We start from the raw sequence: 19,318 nt of genomic DNA on the forward strand, positions 1-19,318 counted from the left end.
TGGGAGATTAACTGAGAAAGGACATGAAGAAATGTTCTGGGGTAAGGAAAATGTTCACTCATTTTGTAGGGGGCAGATTGGATTGGTATACTTATTTGTCAAAATTCATTATTTGCAACAGTTGAGATTTGTGCATTACACTGTATATAAATTATACTTTGCTAAATAATGCACAGCAGGAGCTATAATTAGATTTTTCATCAGACTAGTATTTCACTTTATCCCTTTATATTGAAAATTAGTTTTAAAGATGTCCATAAAAATAAATTTGGACATGATTTTTATTGCTAAAATCCAAGTCCCAACTGCTTTCATCACTACAGCACAAAACAAAAATTATCTTCTAATACCTACTCCTTTATTTTGCTTCTGTAGCATGTAAGTTTAGATGGGCACATGGATCACTACTCTCCCCAACTTTTCTCAAAGTAAATGGAATGTATGATAAAGTTCTGCCTAATTAAAGTAAGCAATATATGCAACTTTTAAATTTTATCCTTAAAGAGCAAAGTTATGCCTTCTCCTCTCTGTTTTTGTACCCTGCTGACCAAAATGGGATTTCCAGAAGTTATAGCCTTTAGCCAATTTCAAACATGCAAAATGATGAACCCTAAAGACAATGGAGTTCTTGAGTTCTCACCCCTTTAAGCCACCAACACAGCCCTGCATCACCTACTGAAACTTCTAGAAGAAAAAACATTACAAATTCTGTCTTATTAATGTTACAGTATTTGAGAAGTCTTTTTGTTATAGCTATCTAATCTGTATCCTAATTAATATAACTACCCTATTTTTTAGTAACCTCTGAAGGACCCTGATTTGGGAATCTACTAGCATCTGCTTCAGAAGAGGATTGCAGAAGGATCTAATGTAAGGACCACTGTCACATTAGACTCTCAGCATACACAAATCAACTTCCAACCCCAAATGAGGCAGCAGCTCTGAGAATTACCTAGGGCAGGTCACAGGTACCAGGTTTTGATCATAAGCTTCCTCATTAATAGCACATCCTGGATATGGAGGAATCATGAACCCCACAACTGGCCCCGCAGCACAAACCTTCAGCCTGTGTGCCCACAGGCAGGGCTGTGATGCCAGTTGGCATTCTTCCTTAGAGACATCCTCCCTGACTTCCCAGAGATTATTTCCCTGTCAGTCTGTCCTGACTTTCAGAGTTTCATTCCATGTCACCAGTTTACATTTTGTTTATTTTGTTTCATTTGCTCTTGGTTTTGCTGCAGCAGTCTTATTATATCTCTCATTGCTTTTAAATCTGCCCTTATGATGTCCTCTGGGTAAATGCTGACTTTCCTGACTCGAATGTACCAAGAGGCTTAATTAACCACTTAGATGTTCCCTTACACTTTGCACTTCTCAAAAGTGCATTTGCTTTTTTCATCATATATTCATCTTCAAACAAGACATGTGTTAAGCAGAAACATTTTGTTATCTTCATTTTATAAGTGAGATGCTTGAGATATAGTGAAAATACTATGTCCAATTTGATCATCTAATTACAAATCTAATACTATTTGCCATACCATCATCTATCTCCTTAACAGCCTTTTGAAAAATATGGGAACATAGCCATAAGCAGAACACTCTTCTCTAGATGAGGGAATGATGGGTGAGGACAAATGAGAAGTTTCAAATTCCTACCAATTTATTTTCCTTTCCTGTTTCAGCAATCGGTACCAACATGAATGATTGAGTGGGGATGGCTTAAAGGGAAATGCAGAGGGTGAAATATATATATATATATATATATATATATATATATATATATATATACATATTTTTATATATTAACATATACTTAAATGTATATATGAATATATACATGAAGCCAGGCATAAAAGACATTATAATCACATATATATGTGATATATATACACTTCAAGTGTATATATGTAAATCCAGTCATCAAAGACAGAATATATATGTGTATGTGTATATACATATATACAAAATATACAATATATATATGTGTATATATTATATATATATATTGTCTTTGATGACTGGATTTATATATATATATATATATATATATATATATATATTTCACCCTCTGCATTTCCCTTTAAGCCATCCCCACTCAATCATTTGCCAAGTTTTATTTTTCATATTCTTTAAATCTCAAAGAGAGATATACTCTATTTTGATTGTTGCTTATGGGCCTTTATAATATTCAGCCTGGCTTAATCAACTTCTTTATAAAATTTATCTTTGTCACTATTTTTTATCTCTTCCAATCTACCTTGTACACTCCTGCCTCATGATCTTTCTATAAGACAAATATTCCCTGGTGTTTTCTGCTTGAGCTGCTTTAATTGTTTCCTTTAATTTTCTGGATGAAATTCATATTCTTTATCACTGCATGCAAGCCTCTTTAGGTGCAGATTCCCATGCACTTCTGCAGATTCCTTTCTTCCCCTTCTCTGCATTCACACTTGTTCTGCCCATACTGAGCTACTTGAAGCTTCTCTAATGCCTCATTCTGTTTGCTGTCTCTGTGCCAAGGTTCAAAAGTTCCAATACATTTAGAGGTCAAGCATAAGTATACCTAACACTGTATGTGTAAGGTAGTAGGGAGTAGTAGAAGAATTATGCATGTCATTTAAGTTCATTTAATTTCAATTTTAAAGCACTATACTGAAACTAAACAGAACTGTTCTGAAGAACTATTCCAACTGCAGGCAGATCCTAACCTTTGAATGTGTTCCTGTACATGCTGTTTCATTCATTAGTAGTATCTCTATTCCCTTCCGCTTTATCTCATATACCATGGCTAATTCTTCAGTAATCAACCTGGTCATCACTTCCTCTGATCACAGGCCTCCTCACTTTGGATATCCTCTCCTAAAATTCCCTCTTTGCATTTTCCTGCTACTTCTATTACAATGTAAGTTCCTTGAGGGTGGAAGTTGGCCATGTTTTATTTAACCTGAACTTCCAGTGCCTGGCATGGGATTGATGCTCAGTACATATTTAAATGGGAAAACTGTAAAAGTCAGTTCATGTTTGAATTGAATGAATTACAATCAATAAATGGCCTGAATATATTTTTGTAAGCCACATATCTAGAATGCCTGTGCTGGTGAAGAATGAGTTTCCCCATCAATTTCCCCAAATTCTCCAAATAGGACTGTTTTCTGAGGTAGTGATTCTCTTTAAGGAGCCCATGTTCTACTTCTAATTTTAAACAGCTGAATATCAGTAATCTGGGTTTAGACAAAAATACCTTTTCTTCCTAAAACTCACAGTTATGTTTGCTTTGCTTTGTTTTGTAGTTAATTGGCTTTCATTGAATGCTATATAATAGAGAAATGCTACAATATCAGAGTTCTATTTCCAAACAAATACCATATTATAAAAAGCAATTAAATATCAAAATCATAATCTTTTCACCATCAACAATCTACATTTGTATAATGTAGCAAGTTATCAGAGATAATGGGAACATAATTGCCTTGAAAAATGAAGTTGGAGGAATAATAAGACAAGATGGGATTCAGAAAGAATGAAGGTGGCAGGTTTTAAAGGTCATTGGTACAAGGAGAAAAGAAAGTGGCCTTACAAGAGGAGCTAGACCCTAGAGAACTTGGTAACAAGTTGATATAGAAGCAAGAACAACTAACTTGCTAATTTTTCCTAGAAGAAAGAAATAGACTCACTTTCTCCATTGAAGGGTTAAGAGTTTCACAAATAATGGATGCCAAATAACTAGGGTACGTTAGTTTTCTTGAATAGCAAGAAAGCAGAAATAGAAGGAGAGACATCTAGTCAGGGAGGTAGAACTGAACTTCCAAGGCAAATCTGTGAAGGGAATAAGGGCATCAAGCTGCTGCCTAGTTGGAATGAGATCATTAGAGGAACGTGATTATAATCAAGCTACTTCTCTGCATGACACCAGGATCCCACATCTGCCTGAGACTGCAAGCTCTGAAGAGACTTTGATTGAAATTGGAAAAATGGTTAAGAGTAATTTGGAGCCAGATAAACAATTTTGCCTTGAACTAAGTAATGAGTGTCCTCAGCATAAAGAAAGACCTGTTGTAGAAACAGGACTAAAAGGTAATGTCATAAGCCTTTTATTTGGTCCCTTAACTTCAAAGGGAATAACACCTAGGGCAGCTGAGTAGAAGTGAGGCCATCCCTAATTTGCAACAGAGGAATACCACCAATATTTCTAGGGCTGTATTTTTGTATAACAAGTAAATGACTGAACATCAAGCTTTTATTCCTATTTATTTGGGGAAATTTGGAAGGTAGGTGATTTTTTAAAACGTGTAGATTTTCTGCTTCCCTTCACATTCTAGGTCACCTAGGGAACTAGCTGGTTTGTCATCAGCCTCTAGGAGATGGACCATAACCATTAGTTGTTGGGCCCTAAGCTGCATGACTACAGAAGTACCAAACTCTACAGTAGTACAATCAAGGACTAAGGACTAGAGGCCAAGTATTGTAGCTACAGCACTGTTACCTGAAGGGAACGATGGCTCTAGCTCTGTCTCATGACCCCAGAATTTATGGATAGAAGAAATGTCCACATTAAATGGGATATGGGGACTGGCGTCCATATCACTCACCACCCTAAAACCCTTTAGTGGCCTTCCACTGCCAACAGGATGAAATCAAATAGAACATGGCGTGCATGGGCTTTCTGGAGCTGAAACCTGCCTATCTATTCAAATGGGCCTATCCCACTCTCCCACATCCTCTGAACTACTTGGGCAAATTTGAATGTCCAAGCTTTTCCACACATATTTGCCTTTTCACATGTTATTCACTTTGCTTCCAATATTCTTACCCAAATATAACTTCAGGGGATCCTTACCCATCCTTTGACATCTGCTCCACTGTATCCTCTTCTTATAATGAAGACATGGATCTCTCCAATAAGACTACTTCCTCCCTTTCCCTGGCCACCATGCCCCTCATGAGTTCCTATATCATTAAACCTAAGAACCAGCACAAGTACTCATAACTGTTTGCTCTGCAAACACAGCATACTCAGTAAATATCACATGATATTCTTGTTTTGTCACAGAATTTTACAATAATCAGACTACATCTGCCTCTGTCTTCACTATTAGATGATAAATGCCTTAAGGGAAAAGAATGTTAATTATTTATCTTTGAACTACCAGCACTTTCTGTCCAGCTCTTTCTCCATTTAGAATATATATGATTATTAGTTTTATTCCCAGGTAAAGGGAACATATTACAGTATAAAGAGATTTAAAGGAAGAAATACCTTGGTTTGAATTCTAACTCTCTCATTTGGTACTTGGATTTTCCGTATAATTCTGAACTAGATCCATAAATGCCATCTATAAAATAAGGAAAATATCTACAGCATAAATTTTTCTTAAGCTTGCATGAGGTTATATTTGTTAGACTTTGTGTCACATGGTACAATTCCTCTAAATGTACAGTCTGACCTGGGGAAGAAGATGAAAGTCATCTGGATGTTGGAAGTGGATTTTGTAACAGAACAAATTTATTAGTGGAGAAATTTTTTTCCAAACTTCAGTGTTAACAAAAAGAAAGAAAGAAAGAAATGAGTCATACAAAGTTTTTAAAACTACATTACTTTTTTACCGTGAAATACAAAAGGATGTAATTGTGTGTAGTTGGCAAAGATTCTTACCCTTAATGCGAAACTTGAGAAAATCCAAAATCCAATCTTAGTTTTTAAAATCAGATCCAGAAGTAGTGCTCATGTCCTTTAGAAAGTGACTCAGTGAAAAAGTACTTGAGCTCAAAGGAAAAGAATTTAGGACATTAAACTTTTAAAAATGATGCCTCTCTTTGAAGGTGGTACTGTGGGAATAAGGGAGATTTAAGATTTTCTATAAGACTAAGTGGTTTCTCTCTCTCTCTCTCTCTCTCTCTCTCTCTCTCTCTCTTCTCTTTCCTCTTTGAATAAGAGCAATTATTAAAAAGGATCAGAATTTTAAGCATTAAAAAACCCAAACACTCTAAATTACTAAAAATTCTCTCAGATAAAATGATATTCTTTGTTACCTAGGTCTTTCTTTTTGACAGAGGAACAACAAGAGGAACTAGCTCTAGGAAGTAAGGGGGAAGCATGATATCTGTTTTTTGTTGTTGTTGTTGTTGTTGTTTTAGTGTCATTACCCCTGGGATTTAACCTCCTCTGCCAGGAAGCATGGTACAAAGCATGGGGGTGTGTTTAATCTTTTTGTCAGGCTTCCCTATGTCCTCAGGCACAGAATTTCTTTCTTCAGAACTCAGACTCACACATAGCCCCTTTGCCACTTAGCTGGTTCTTTTACTTCTTAAGATTAATAACTTGGAGTTTATGTTACTCTACCAACTAAGAAATGTTATTTACTTTCATTGTTTGTATTGATACCAACTTTGGTCATGAAAAAGACATGGCCTGATTTTAAAAGGAAATGAAATTGAAAATTCAAGAATGCAAAAACTCTGTCCAAGATGACACAATACATAGACTCAAACTAGGATCTCTAAGCAGGGATCTGGGCCAATTGTAATAGCAGGTGCTGAGCAGGTAAAGGACAGAACCCCAAGCCCTGGTTTGTGTTGGGTGCTGAACCCAGTTCCTTCACACTTAGTACTTGGGTTGCTTCCTTTACACACTGGCATCTTCTCTCGTCTGTGCTGTTTTCTTCTCAGCAACAAGATGTCCTTTGGAATAAGGTTTTCTCTTAGAAGGTTTCCAAACTCAAAACCCAAACCCTGATACCCCCAAACACCACCATCACTACCAGTTTTTCTGATTATAATTTGTTTTCTATCCTCAGCATTTCCTGCTTTGTCATACATTTAACTACCACACTGAAGCCCAGCAATATGTACAATTTATACATGTTAATAACATTTAAAAAGTAATAAAAACAAAGGTAAATATAAGACAACCAGATTTGTTAAACCATGAAAGAGACTAGGGAGACGTTAACAGGGGACAGGAAGCCCAATTCTCTGGATTTAAAATCGGTACAGCTCATGTCCAGGCTACTGAATTCTGCCTTTGGAAACTTGGCAGAAACCAGAAGTTCTTACTACAAGCTTGCCTCCTTAGGTAAAAGCTTCCCTCCAAAGGTAAAAGTGTTAAATTCAGAGCCTTTCTCTTCTTTTCCCAACTCTGGACTCTAATATAATTGATTTCTTTAGTATCCCAAACTATGAGGGAATGATTTATGCTATAATTTTAGGTGAGAAAGAGAGGAAAAAGGAGAGGAGAAGGAGGAGAAGGAACAGAAGTAGGTGTAAGAGTAAATCTTTTTGGGTCAGCTTGAATCAGTCTCCACTTTAGGCCCAATTATTTTCTAGTACAGGTAGAGGTCACCTGATACAAATTGCAGCCCTTTTTAAGTTTATTCCTTTAACAATAACTGACTAAAATCCAGAGAGGAAAGCAAGGTCTGGGATAACCAAAACTCAGGCAGTACCCAGGTAAAGGAGGGAGTCTAAAGCTTCTAGCACAGGACACTGGGGTCTGCCAGGGCTTATGGATGACAGTGAATCTGCTTGGTCTTTTTCAGAGGAAACATTTTCCCTCAGCACCTGGAGTCTGTGAAAGAGGGCTTCCTGGACCAAGGGGATTTTGTAGGATTGGAAATGGGAGTAGAAAAAGGGTAAACATAGCCACATCTTCTCTCTCATATGTGGAAGTCACTTAAAAAAAATGACGTAAATGTAGAATAGAGACTAGAAAAGGGGAGGGAGGGTATATAAAGAGCAGCTGGATGTGATCATTGCACATTGTATACATACATTTAACTACCACACTGAAGCCCAGCAATATGTACAATTTATGCATGTTAATAACATTTTTAAAAATAAGAAAAACAAAGGTAAATATAAGGCAACCAGATTCGTTAAACTATACTCTGTAACTGGCCTGAATTCCTATACTGCAACCTTGAACCTATACACTTATACATATTTTGGCCTCGATATCCAAAATTCCTCAAATATATATCAAACTTGCTTGTGGAATTCATTTTCTCATTTTATTAAAAGCAGAAGCTTTTGAGAACTTAGTATTTATCAAGTTCTTTTAGGCACAAATATGTATGCAATTGTTTTTAGGAATCTCAAGGACTGATAGAACAGTCAAAACAACAATTGTGTATGCCACAAAGAGGGTAGCTTCCACCTAGGTGCTTAGCAAGGACTTCAGACAGAATTTAAGGAAATCTTGGAAAGAAATTGTAGATAGGCTATTCTACAAATATTTGCCACTGATAGAATCTAAAGAGTAAAATAATTTCAGTAACATAATTTGATGCCTTCAGAAAGATATTAAAGAAGATTTTGAGATAGAAAATAAGATGATTGATATTCTGAAATCTGAAAGATGAGAAGTATCAGCCAGGTCAAAGAAGGAGAATAGAGAGCATTCCAGGTAAAGAGACAGCATTTATAAAATCCTTGCAGGAAAAAAAGAGCTTGGCCAAAAAAAAAAAAAAAAAAGAATATTTCTAAAACCGTGGACAAGGCAGGAAGCAGCAAGAGAGGAGCCTGGAGAAGCTGGTAGGAGCCCAATCATGCAGGGTGTGGTACACAGGATAAGCAGCTCAGGTTTTTCTTATATGACATGGGAAGCTGATAAAAGGTTTTCAGCAGGACTAAGGCATGTGTTAGGGAACTTCATGTCAGGGCTTTTTAAATAGAACACAGAAGCAAATGGAGAAAAGAAGTAGTGTTGGAGAAGGATATGAAGGCCACACCATCAAATCTAGTGTTTTCTCATTTCACTAGAAGGACAAAGGAGATCCAGCAAAGTTCTTTTTTAAAAAAGTGAAGGGGGGGGTGTTGTCTACATGTTAAGATTTAAATTTGTTCTTTGCTACAGATTGGCCAGAGAGAGACAAGATCCCAAGGGTCTTTTATGCCTTGCTTCTAAAGTCACCAGATAATCTTCCAATAGTAACACCATGGGGTCATGGGCTTTATCCAGCACTACCTTGGCCTCCTGCAAGGTCAAGGACAGAGAGGTGCATTTGGCAGTGTAGGAAATCCCTTTTGAAATATTTCCCTCAGTTCAAATTTAGGTACTTGGTTCATCAACTCAATAGATCAAAATGATCTGAGATATGAGAAATTCCAAACATGGAAGATTTTCTCTTTTTCTTTCCTGATGATTTGTGTCTATTGTTTTCTTGTATTCCACACTAAATCTTACTAAAGGTCTATCTCGGTAATAATAGTTTGTGCCTAAATTGTCCCCAAGATTCTGAAAGTAATGTGATTTCTTAAATTAGCTGCATATAGGCCTCTCTGTGAGAAATTTGTACATGCTATTGGTCCTCTGGAAATTTGGGAGAATGCATAGAAGTACTTTAGAATCTTAGATCTTTAGAAGAAACAATTCTAGCATAAGAAATCCATTCCATATGTGCAGAAACAAAACAGTTTCAACCCAAGGTTAAAATAGAGTAGAATAAGGGGAAATAGGTAGGGAGAGACAGGTAATGTTTCATACATATTTGAGAATTGAATTTTTCTTGAAAATTGAGAAAGTGTTTGGAGAATTGTAAATCACTTTTAAAACCTAAATGACCTTATATGATTGATTAAAGTCAGGTTGCATGGAGGGAAGATAATTTCTACCAGTCCTGCCTAAAATATATTCATGAATCAACTCATGTTAAAACTGAAGGAACCATTTGTTCAAGCTCATTTCATCAAATAACAATGATGGTGATGATGATGATGACGATGATGACGATGATAAAAAGAGAATGCAGCAGCATCACCTGATATCCAATTTAATCTCAGCCTTGGTCCCCAAAGAGGACTCTCCCATAGTTCATGTATTTTCCTTTTAGAAGCACGTGACTGTCAACTCCACTTAGAATATGGTTTGCTTACTTCTAGAAATAAATATAAAATATACAGGAAATGGAATAACATAAAGAGAAAAAATAAGGCTGAAAATAAAAATGCATGTTTACATTAAATGAAAATTAAATGAGGAATGGAATTGAAAATATTTTATAGAATGCTATTTATAAGAATATTTCTTCCAAAACTTCTAGAGAATGTGTATGGTTGGATATAATGCCAAGAGTCAGTAAGACGAGGGGCATCACACTATATCTGACAAACTCCCAAATCAGCTTTAGGGATCTGCATTTTTCCAATTTGGCTGCCTCATCATCTCCAAACCAATGCCAAGGCTTCAGTTATCATTCAACTATATGAAACTAGCTTCGAAATTTCTTAAGCATAACACAATGTTGTAATCAGACATATTCAAATTTGGTATTTCAAAAGTCATTGTCTTCTCGTAGAATAAATGGAATCTGATACCGTCTTGAATATCATGACAGATGGGCTCATCATTTCATAGCAGATGGCACGATGATTAGGCTAAACTCTGAAATCTTAAATACTTAAATATGAACATCTATCCAACAGCTAAGGACACTGAAAGTACCCTTTTAGAAACCATGTATTTCAAGGAGATATTTATTTAAAACTTGAATATTGTTTAGCTCTGGGGGAACTTACAATTTTCTTGTAAAAAAATACATTCTGTTGTGGAAAGAGCAGAGAGTTGGTGTCAGGCTAACCTTGACTTGAGTCTAGATTTGCTGTTTACCATTTGTGTTGTAAGAAAATTCAACTCAAGTTTCTTGGTCTACAGTTGGGTTAATAGTACATTCCTCATGGGATTTGGAGGATTATTTAACAACCTAGCACATATAAAAACATCTCACGGTTATCTACTCCCTGCAAACACATTTCTTTTTTTTTTTTTTTTTTTTACAGATTTAGGAGATTTTATTTCACAATAAATGTCAGATTCAGGTTCTATAGTGATTCTATTTTATTTTTTTTTTGGTTGTTCAAAACATTATATAGTTCTTGATATATCATATTTCACACTTTGATTCAAGTGGGTTATGAACTCCCATTTTTACCCCGTATACAGATTGCAGAGTCACATCAGTTACACTTCCACTGATTTACATATTGACATACTCATGTCTGTTGTATTTTGCTGCCTTTCCTATCCTCTACTATCCCCCTCCCCTCCCTTCCCCTCCCCTCTTCTCTCTCTACCCCCTCTACTGTAATTCATTTCTCCCCCTTGTATTATTTTTCCCTTTAACCTCACTTCCTCTTGTATGTAATTTTGTATAACCCTAAGGGTCTCCTTCCATTTCCAAGCAATTTCCCTTCTCTCTCCCTGTCCCTCCCACCTCTCATCCCTGTTTAATGTTAGTCATCTTCTCATGCTCTTCTTCCCTACTCTGTTCTTAGTTACTTTCCTTATATCAAAGAAGACATTTGGCATTTGTTTTTTAGGGATTGGCTAGCTTCACTTAGCATAATCTGCTCTAATGCCATCCATTTCCCTCCAAATTCTATAATTTTGTCATTTTTTAATGCAGAGTAATACTCCATTGTGTATAAATGCCACATTTTTTTTTATCCATTCGTCTATTGAAGGGCATCTAGGTTGCTTCCACAGTCTTGCTATTGTGAATTGTACTGCTATGAACATCGATGTAGCAGTGTCCCTGTAGCATGCTCTTTTTAGGTCTTTAGGGAATAGACCCAGAGGGGAATAGCTGAATCAAATGGTGGTTCCATTCCCAGCTTTCCAAGAAATCTCCATACTGCTTTCCAAATTGGTTGCACCAATTTGCAGTCCCACCAACAATGTACAAGTGTACCCTTTTCCCCACATCCTCGCCAGCACTTGTTGTTGTTTGACTTCATAATGGCTGCCAATCTTACTGGAGTGAGATGATATCTTAGGGTGGTTTTGATTTGCATTTCTCTGACTGCTAGCGATGGTGAGCATTTTTTCATGTACTTGATTGATTGATTGTATGTCCTCCTCTGAGAAGTGTCTGTTTAGGTCCTTGGCCCATTTGTTGATTGGGTTATTTGTTATCTTATTGTCTAATTTTTTGAGTTCTTTATATACTCTGGATATTAGGGCTCTGTCTGAAGTGTGAGGAGTAAAGATTTGTTCCCATGATGTAGGCTCCCTATTTACCTCTCTTATTGTTTCTTTTGCTGAGAAAAAACTTTTTAGTTTGAGCAAGTCCCATTTGTTGATTCTAGATATTAATTCTTGTGCTATGGGTGTCCTATTGAGGAATTTGGAGCCCGACCCCACAGTGTGTAGGTCGTAACCAACTTTTTCTTCTATCAGATGCCTTGTCTCTGGTTTGATATTAAGCTCCTTGATCCATTTTGAGTTAACTTTTGTGCATGGTGAGAGAAAGGGATTCAGTTTCATTTTGTTGCATATGGATTTCCAGTTTTCCCAGCACCATTTGTTGAAGATGCTATCCTTCCTCCATTGCATGCTTTTAGCCCCTTTATCAAATATAAGAAAGTTGTAGTTTTAGAACATAGACAGCTCAGCAAGACTGTTAAGAAACCATGAGCAGAACATCCAAGAAATATGGGATAACATTAAAAGACCAAACTTAAGAGTCATTGGGATACAGGAAGGCACAGAGCTCCAAACCAAAGGAATAAACAATCTATTCAATGAAATAATTTGAGAAAACTTCCCAGACTTGAAGAATGAAACAGAATCCCATATCCTAGAAGCCTGCAGGACGCCAAAAGTGCAAAATCATAAGAGATCCACACCTAGACACATTATAATGAAGATGCCCAACATACAGAATAAGGAGAGAATCTTAAAAGCTACAAGAGAAAGGAAGCAGATCACATTTAGGGGTAAACCAATCAGGATAACAGCTGATCTCTCAACACAGACTTTGAAAGCTAGAAGATCCTGGAATAACATATTTCAAACACTTAAAGAAAATGGGTTCCAACCAAGAATTGTGTATCCAGCAAAATTGAGCTTCAGGATGGAAGATGAAATTAAAACCTTCCACGATAAACAAAAGTTAAAAGAATTTGCAGCTAGAAAACCATCTCTCCAAAAAATCCTCAGCAAAACATTACAGGAAGAGGAAATGGAAAATAACAATGAAAACCAACAGTGGGAGGTAGGACAGTAAAGGGGGGGAAAATAATCAAAGAGGAAAACAAACCATATTCAGTAACATAAATAAACAAATATGGCTGGAAGGATAACCCATATCTCAATAATAACCCTAAATGTTAATGGCTTAAACTCACCAATTAAGAGACACAGGCTAGTAGAATGGATCACAAAACATGACCCAACAATATGCTGCCTACAGGAGACGCATTTGATAGGAAAAGACATACATAGACTGAAGGTGAAAGGTTGGGAAAAATCATATCACTCATATGGACTTCGGAAACAAGCAGGAGTGTCCATACTCATATCAAATAAAATAGATTTTAAGTCAAAGTTAATCAAAAGGGATAAAGAGGGACACTACATACTGCTCAAGGGAACCATACACCAACAAGACATAACAATCATAAATATATATGCCCCAAACAATGGTGCAGCTATATTCATCAAACTCTTCTCAAGTTCAAGAGTCTAATAGACCACCATACAATAATCATGGGAGACTTCAACACACCTTTCTCACCACTGGACAGATCTTCCAAACAAAAGTTGAATAAGGAAACTATAGAACTCAATAACACAATTAACAACCTAGACTTAATTGACATATATAGAATATACCACCCAACATCAAGTAGTTACACTTTTTTCTCAGCAGCACATGGATCCTTCTCAAAAATAGATCATATATTATGTCACAGGGCAACTCTTAGACAATATAAAGGAGTAGAGATAATACCATGCATCTTATCTGACCATAATGGAATGAAACTGAAAATCAATGATAAAAGAAGGAAGGAAAAATCATGCATCACTTGGAGAACGAACAATAGGTTACTGAATGATCAATGGGTTATAGAAGACATTAAGGAGGAAATTAAAAAATTCTTAGAGATAAATGAAAACACAGACACAACATATCGGAATCTATGGGACACATTTCTTAACATTTTTTTTAAATGAAAAATCGTAAAACTGCTCTGCATTTACAGCTGAAAGAAAAATTATGATGCTTTTTCACAAATACTATTTTTTGTTTTATTTCCTAGATAGGAACTTTAATACAACAAACTCTAAGAAACAGAAAACAAATAATTCAATAAAAACATTTATAAATATGCTGTCCCATGCAAAGCCTCTATATGCAAGATATAGAAAGTCATCTTTATTGAACTCTAAATACAGATTTTAAAGCATTTCTTATATCATTATTTTACTTGATCCTTACTATCATTGACTAACATAGAATTAACTCCATCTAAATAAAATTTAAAAGCTGAAACAGAAAATTAATTGGTTTCACCAATACAACAAAAGATAAAGTCAGATCTGAAAGTCACATCTGCAAATTCTTGGCCCTGCTCCAGAGGAAAAGGATTTTTCAATGTTTCAAAGTTGTAGTCTCTGAGTTGCATGAATACTTTAGCAGTGGATATTATTGATTACATTCTTCAGATTTCTGTCCATCAACAGTGTCAAAAGTTTGCACTGGAGGAATTATTTCCACGTGTTTTCAGCCATTTAATTTGAGTGCTATTGATCCCCATCATGAGATCTAAGAGTTTGTCAAGATTTGTTAAAAAACAGATTTATGTATTTAGTCTTCCTGACTTAAGTAATTGATTTTCATAATAAACATAGGAACCAGTCAGAGTCAAAGAAAGGCAAAGTAAATTTTGCTGGGTAACCTGAGAAAGAAAATATTCTTCTTTTTTCTTTGAAAATGTTCTTCCTTCAGAATCTGTGTTGTACAAGTCTCGATTGAAGCAGATATTTTTCAATAATTATGGGACAGCCCAGAGCAATCAGGGCATCATGTGAAACTGGTGGCAGAACCCAACATTGCAGAGATCAGAAAGTTTGATCCTTGTTGGTATCATTGGCCCCTGGATCAAGCTATAACTGAATTACCCATAAACTTTTTGTTACATGTGCCAATGAATTCTCTTTGTTGTTCAATCCAATTAGATTTTTTTAAAAAGGAAAAATTTATTTGGGTGGGGGTTGGGAGTTCATTGTTTTAGAGGTTTCAGTACATAAATAGCCAGCTGTATTTCTAGGGCCCTGAGGTGAGGTAGAACATCATGATGGAAGACTGTGGTGCAAGAAAGCAGCTCAGGAGATCACACCAGCAAAGAGAAAGATTACCCTTACCACAGACAAAATAAAAACCTGAAAGACATTCCCCTAAGTACCCCTCTCCTCCAGCCACATCTTACCTATCTACATTTACCACCAGTTATTTCCAATCAATGTTCAATCCAATTAGATTTGAATTTTTTTCTTGAAATATAAAATTTGTGTTGAAATCAGAGCCTTACATTTTCACAGAAGAAAACAGATATTGCTTGAAGCCAACATCTGTATATCTTGGACAATGTATCTCTGAAATGCCATTTTAAGTCAATTTTGAAAAGGATTTACTTTTCAAAATTTTGTAAATGACTTTCTAATGAATGCACTTGAGCATCATTCCATCAACTTACAAAGAAGGGATTTAGCAAAATCTCGGGGTCAAGTGTATAGCTAGAAAAAAAGATAACGTTTATGCCTGACCTTAAGGAGCTTATAACATGATTAGGTAAATAAGGCTAAGCCAATATGATACAACGAAAAGCACTGGACTGTATATGATCATGTTAAGTGGCACAGGGGAAATGTGACTGCCATTAATGTGGATGTGAAACCTGTAGACTCAGGAAAACATTCACAGAAAAATTGAAACAAGGAGAGCTCTGGTGTTGTAACTATAGATATAACAAGTAAAAGAGTGTTGACAAAATTATCAGATAATTAAAAATATATTTATGACATATATGGCTGCCCACATATGCTCAATATTTTACTTTTGGCTATTTCCACAGTCATAAAACACTGAAAAAAGAGTTGGGCTAAGACTCAGGAGCCACATATTTCTATTTGGCTTCTAATATTTACTATTTACATTTTTTAATTTTAAAATATTATATTTATTTGAAATACATATTAAATATCCCACATTGGTGTACAGTTCTGCACCATTTTTACATGTGGAGATGTGTGTAACTATCATTTCAGTAAATGTTTAGAACTACTTCATTTCCAAGACTTCCCTCATGCTACTCCCTCCCACAACTGGAAACCCTGGCAACCACTAATTTGTTCTCAATGCTTGTCATTCTAAGAATGTTATATAATTGAAATCCATTTGACTTGTCTTGTTCATTTTCTATTTATTTATTCCTGCTTTATTTGCCTCTTCTTTCTGTAGGTTATTTTAACATCTTTAAGGATTCCTTATACTTATTTATCGTGTTTTTGAGTGTCTCTCTTTACACAGCTTTTAGTAGTTACTTTAGGCATTAGACTCACATAATTTATCACATTGTACCACGTTGACATTTTACCACCCTAAGTGAAGTACAGAGAACTTGCCTTTTGTTGTTGTTGTTGTTGTTGCTAGGAAGTGAATCCAGAGGTACTTTACCACTGAGACACATACCCAGCCCTTTGTAGTTTTTATTTTGAGACCAGGTCTTGCTAAGTTGCTTAGGGCCTTAATAAATTGCTGAAGCTGACCTTGAACTTTCGATCTTCCTGCCTCAACCCCTGGAGTCACTGGGATTATAGGTCTGCACCACAGCACCTAGCAAATTTCCCTCCATTTATGCCGCATTACACCCTCAATTTCTTAGCATAATTGTCTCTACATACATTGATAACCACATCAGTGTTACAATTTTTGACTTTCAAATATACTTTAGAAAACACAAGTAAAGTCTGTTTCATATACAGTTTTCATATATTTTCACTCTTGCCATTGTATTTTCTACCTTCCTAATGTTCTAGACTTACTTTTCTTATTTCTTTTCTGTGTGGAGAACTTCCCTTCATGCCTTCTTATGATAGGACTACATGTGACAAATTGTTTTCCTTCATCTGAGAATCTCTTAATTTTTTCCTTTATTTCCGAGGGATATTTTTGCTGTACATAAAATTCTAGGTTGAGAGTTGATTTCTTTCAACACTGGATAATCATTGTGCCATTTCATTTGAGTCTCTCTGTTATTTCTGATGAGAAATCTGCTATAGTTTGAATTATTTTTCAGTACAAGTGTCATTCCTCTCTTGTTGCTGTCAATAATTTTTCTTTGTTTTTAGCTTTCTGAGTTTGATTAAGATGTACCTTGGCATAGATTTCTGGGAGTTTATCTTGTTAAGAAATCACTCAGCTTCGTAAATCTTTAAATTTGAATCTTTAACCAAATTTGCAGATTCTTCAGTGATTATTGTTTATAATACTATTTAGCCTTATCATCTTTCTCTTTTTTTTTGATCCTAAAGATTTAAATATTAAAATATTTTGTTCTAAACCCACAGATTGCTGAAATTCTGTATATTTAAAGTATATTGTCTATTTTTTTAGTGAATAATTTCTATTGTTCTATGTTCAAGTTCTCTGATATTTTCTTCTGCCTTCTCTATTTTGCTGTGGGGCCTACATACTAAGTTTTCTATGTACATTGTTTTCTATGTAGATATTTTTCAGTTCCAAAATTTCCATTTAGCTAGGCTTTATGTATTCTATTTTCTTTCTGAAAATTCATACTTTTTTATTTTTTAGCTTTGATTTATAATTGTCAAAATTTGCATATATTTAAGCTATATACACAATGCTTTGACATGTGCATACATTGTGAAATGTTTATCACACTCAAGCTCGTTAATGTGTTAACATTCCTGTCACTTCATATGGTTACCTTTATCTGCGTGTGTAAAGAACAGCTAAGATTTACTCTTAGAAAATTTCAATTTAATTTGTTTCAGATGTGTACTTAATTGCTAATTGAAGAATTTTTGTGATGCCACTTTAAAATCATTACCAGATAATATCTTATCATGTTCTTTCTTATCAAACTACTGATATAGGTAAATATCATCAGATAATATCTTGCTAAATCTAATATGTGGGAGTCCAGGAGAGGCTCCATGGCCTTTTATGACCTGACCTCAGGCATCACTTAGCATAATTTCCTCTGTACTCTAGAGCCCATTCAGGTTCAATTTAAAGAGGTAAGAACCCTATATCTCAATGGGAGTATGTCAAAGAATACACAGACACATTTTACAACCGCAGCATATTATTATATTGCATCTTCACAACAACTCTGTGATCTGGGTTAAAGAATTTGGGCAGATATCAAAAGTAATACAAAATAACATTAAGGAACTTGCTTGGAATCACCTAGTAGGTAACAGAACCAGGGTTGGAACCCATTTTTTTTAAGTTCAAAGTCTATGCACTTAATAATTAAGTGCTAACTTAATGTTCTGTTTGCAATTTAAAAGAGCTTTTTCATCTGATCATATGATCATAGAAACACTGAGATAGGAAACAGCATAATTTCCATTTGATGGATGAACTGGTAGTGCTAGAACTCAAACACAGGTGCTGGAATTTTAGTTAAAGCTTGTTGATATTAGTTAAGACTTCTTGTGCTGTACTATCTTAATAAACCTAATGGTAATCTCCAATGGTGGCAATGGCTAACTCCAATTAAATATGCCCAGTTTTATAGAACTGCATATTCTTGGGATGAGTCAATCGAACAATATTTTCATAATGTAATGATGGCAACATATTGATATGACCCAATAATTATAGTGGTTTGACAATGTGAGACACAGCAAGCAAACCTATGGGAAAATTAAACTTATAAAGTTGTGATTATGATTTTTCCTAAAATTAGTTAGGAAGTCAGGGGAGCATAGTAGCTTTCTTAAAACTCAGAGTTTCTAGCAAGTTCTTAAATAAAACTGTGAACTAATATGTTGATAAATTTAAAGACTCACAGATTCCCTTTTTGGCAGATATTATTGAGATGAATAGGGTTTCAAACCCAGCCCTTAATATTGATAACCAGGCCTTATTTTCTTTTATAATTATCTGCAAGATAAATTAAGGCAATAAAAGAATAGTTTAGATGATGATCTCTCAATACATCTGAGATGAATACTTCCCTGCAGCTTAGCTTCCATAGGGCCATCCCTGCCTCCTTCCAAGAAAATGTAAAGAAAAATTAATGTTAAAGGATTTAACCAAAAGCCAAGTGCTCTTTCAAAAATACTTATCTTACTTGTCAATATACTTCCTAGAAACCTTCAATAGCCCTCATTGACCATACAACATGGTTCAAACTCTAATCCTATAAATAGCCTCATTAAAAAAAAATCTATATGGTTACAGGTCTTCATTGTACATATACAGTATCCATTTCTTTCTGTTTGAGTTCAATTTTCCTTTAATCCTGATTCTCAGATCATCACTAGCATATTCATAACTATTCA

General features: G+C 35.3%; 1 pseudogene across 1 annotated transcript in view; it reads left to right on the forward strand.

Moving 5' to 3' along the window:
- Positions 1-6,927: 6,927 nt before the first annotated feature.
- LOC308641697 (calcium/calmodulin-dependent protein kinase type II subunit gamma-like) overlaps positions 6,928-19,318 on the forward strand; it is a 62,143-nt pseudogene continuing 49,752 nt past the window's right edge. Inside the window, exons 1-2 of the transcript in view lie at positions 6,928-7,095; positions 9,678-9,815. The product of the transcript in view is annotated as a calcium/calmodulin-dependent protein kinase type II subunit gamma-like (transcript). The remainder of the gene's footprint in view (positions 7,096-9,677; positions 9,816-19,318) is intronic.

This window comes from Spermophilus citellus (genome assembly GCF_964194105.1).
Source record: "Spermophilus citellus genome assembly, chromosome: 2".
NCBI classification, from domain to species: Eukaryota; Metazoa; Chordata; class Mammalia; order Rodentia; family Sciuridae; genus Spermophilus; species Spermophilus citellus.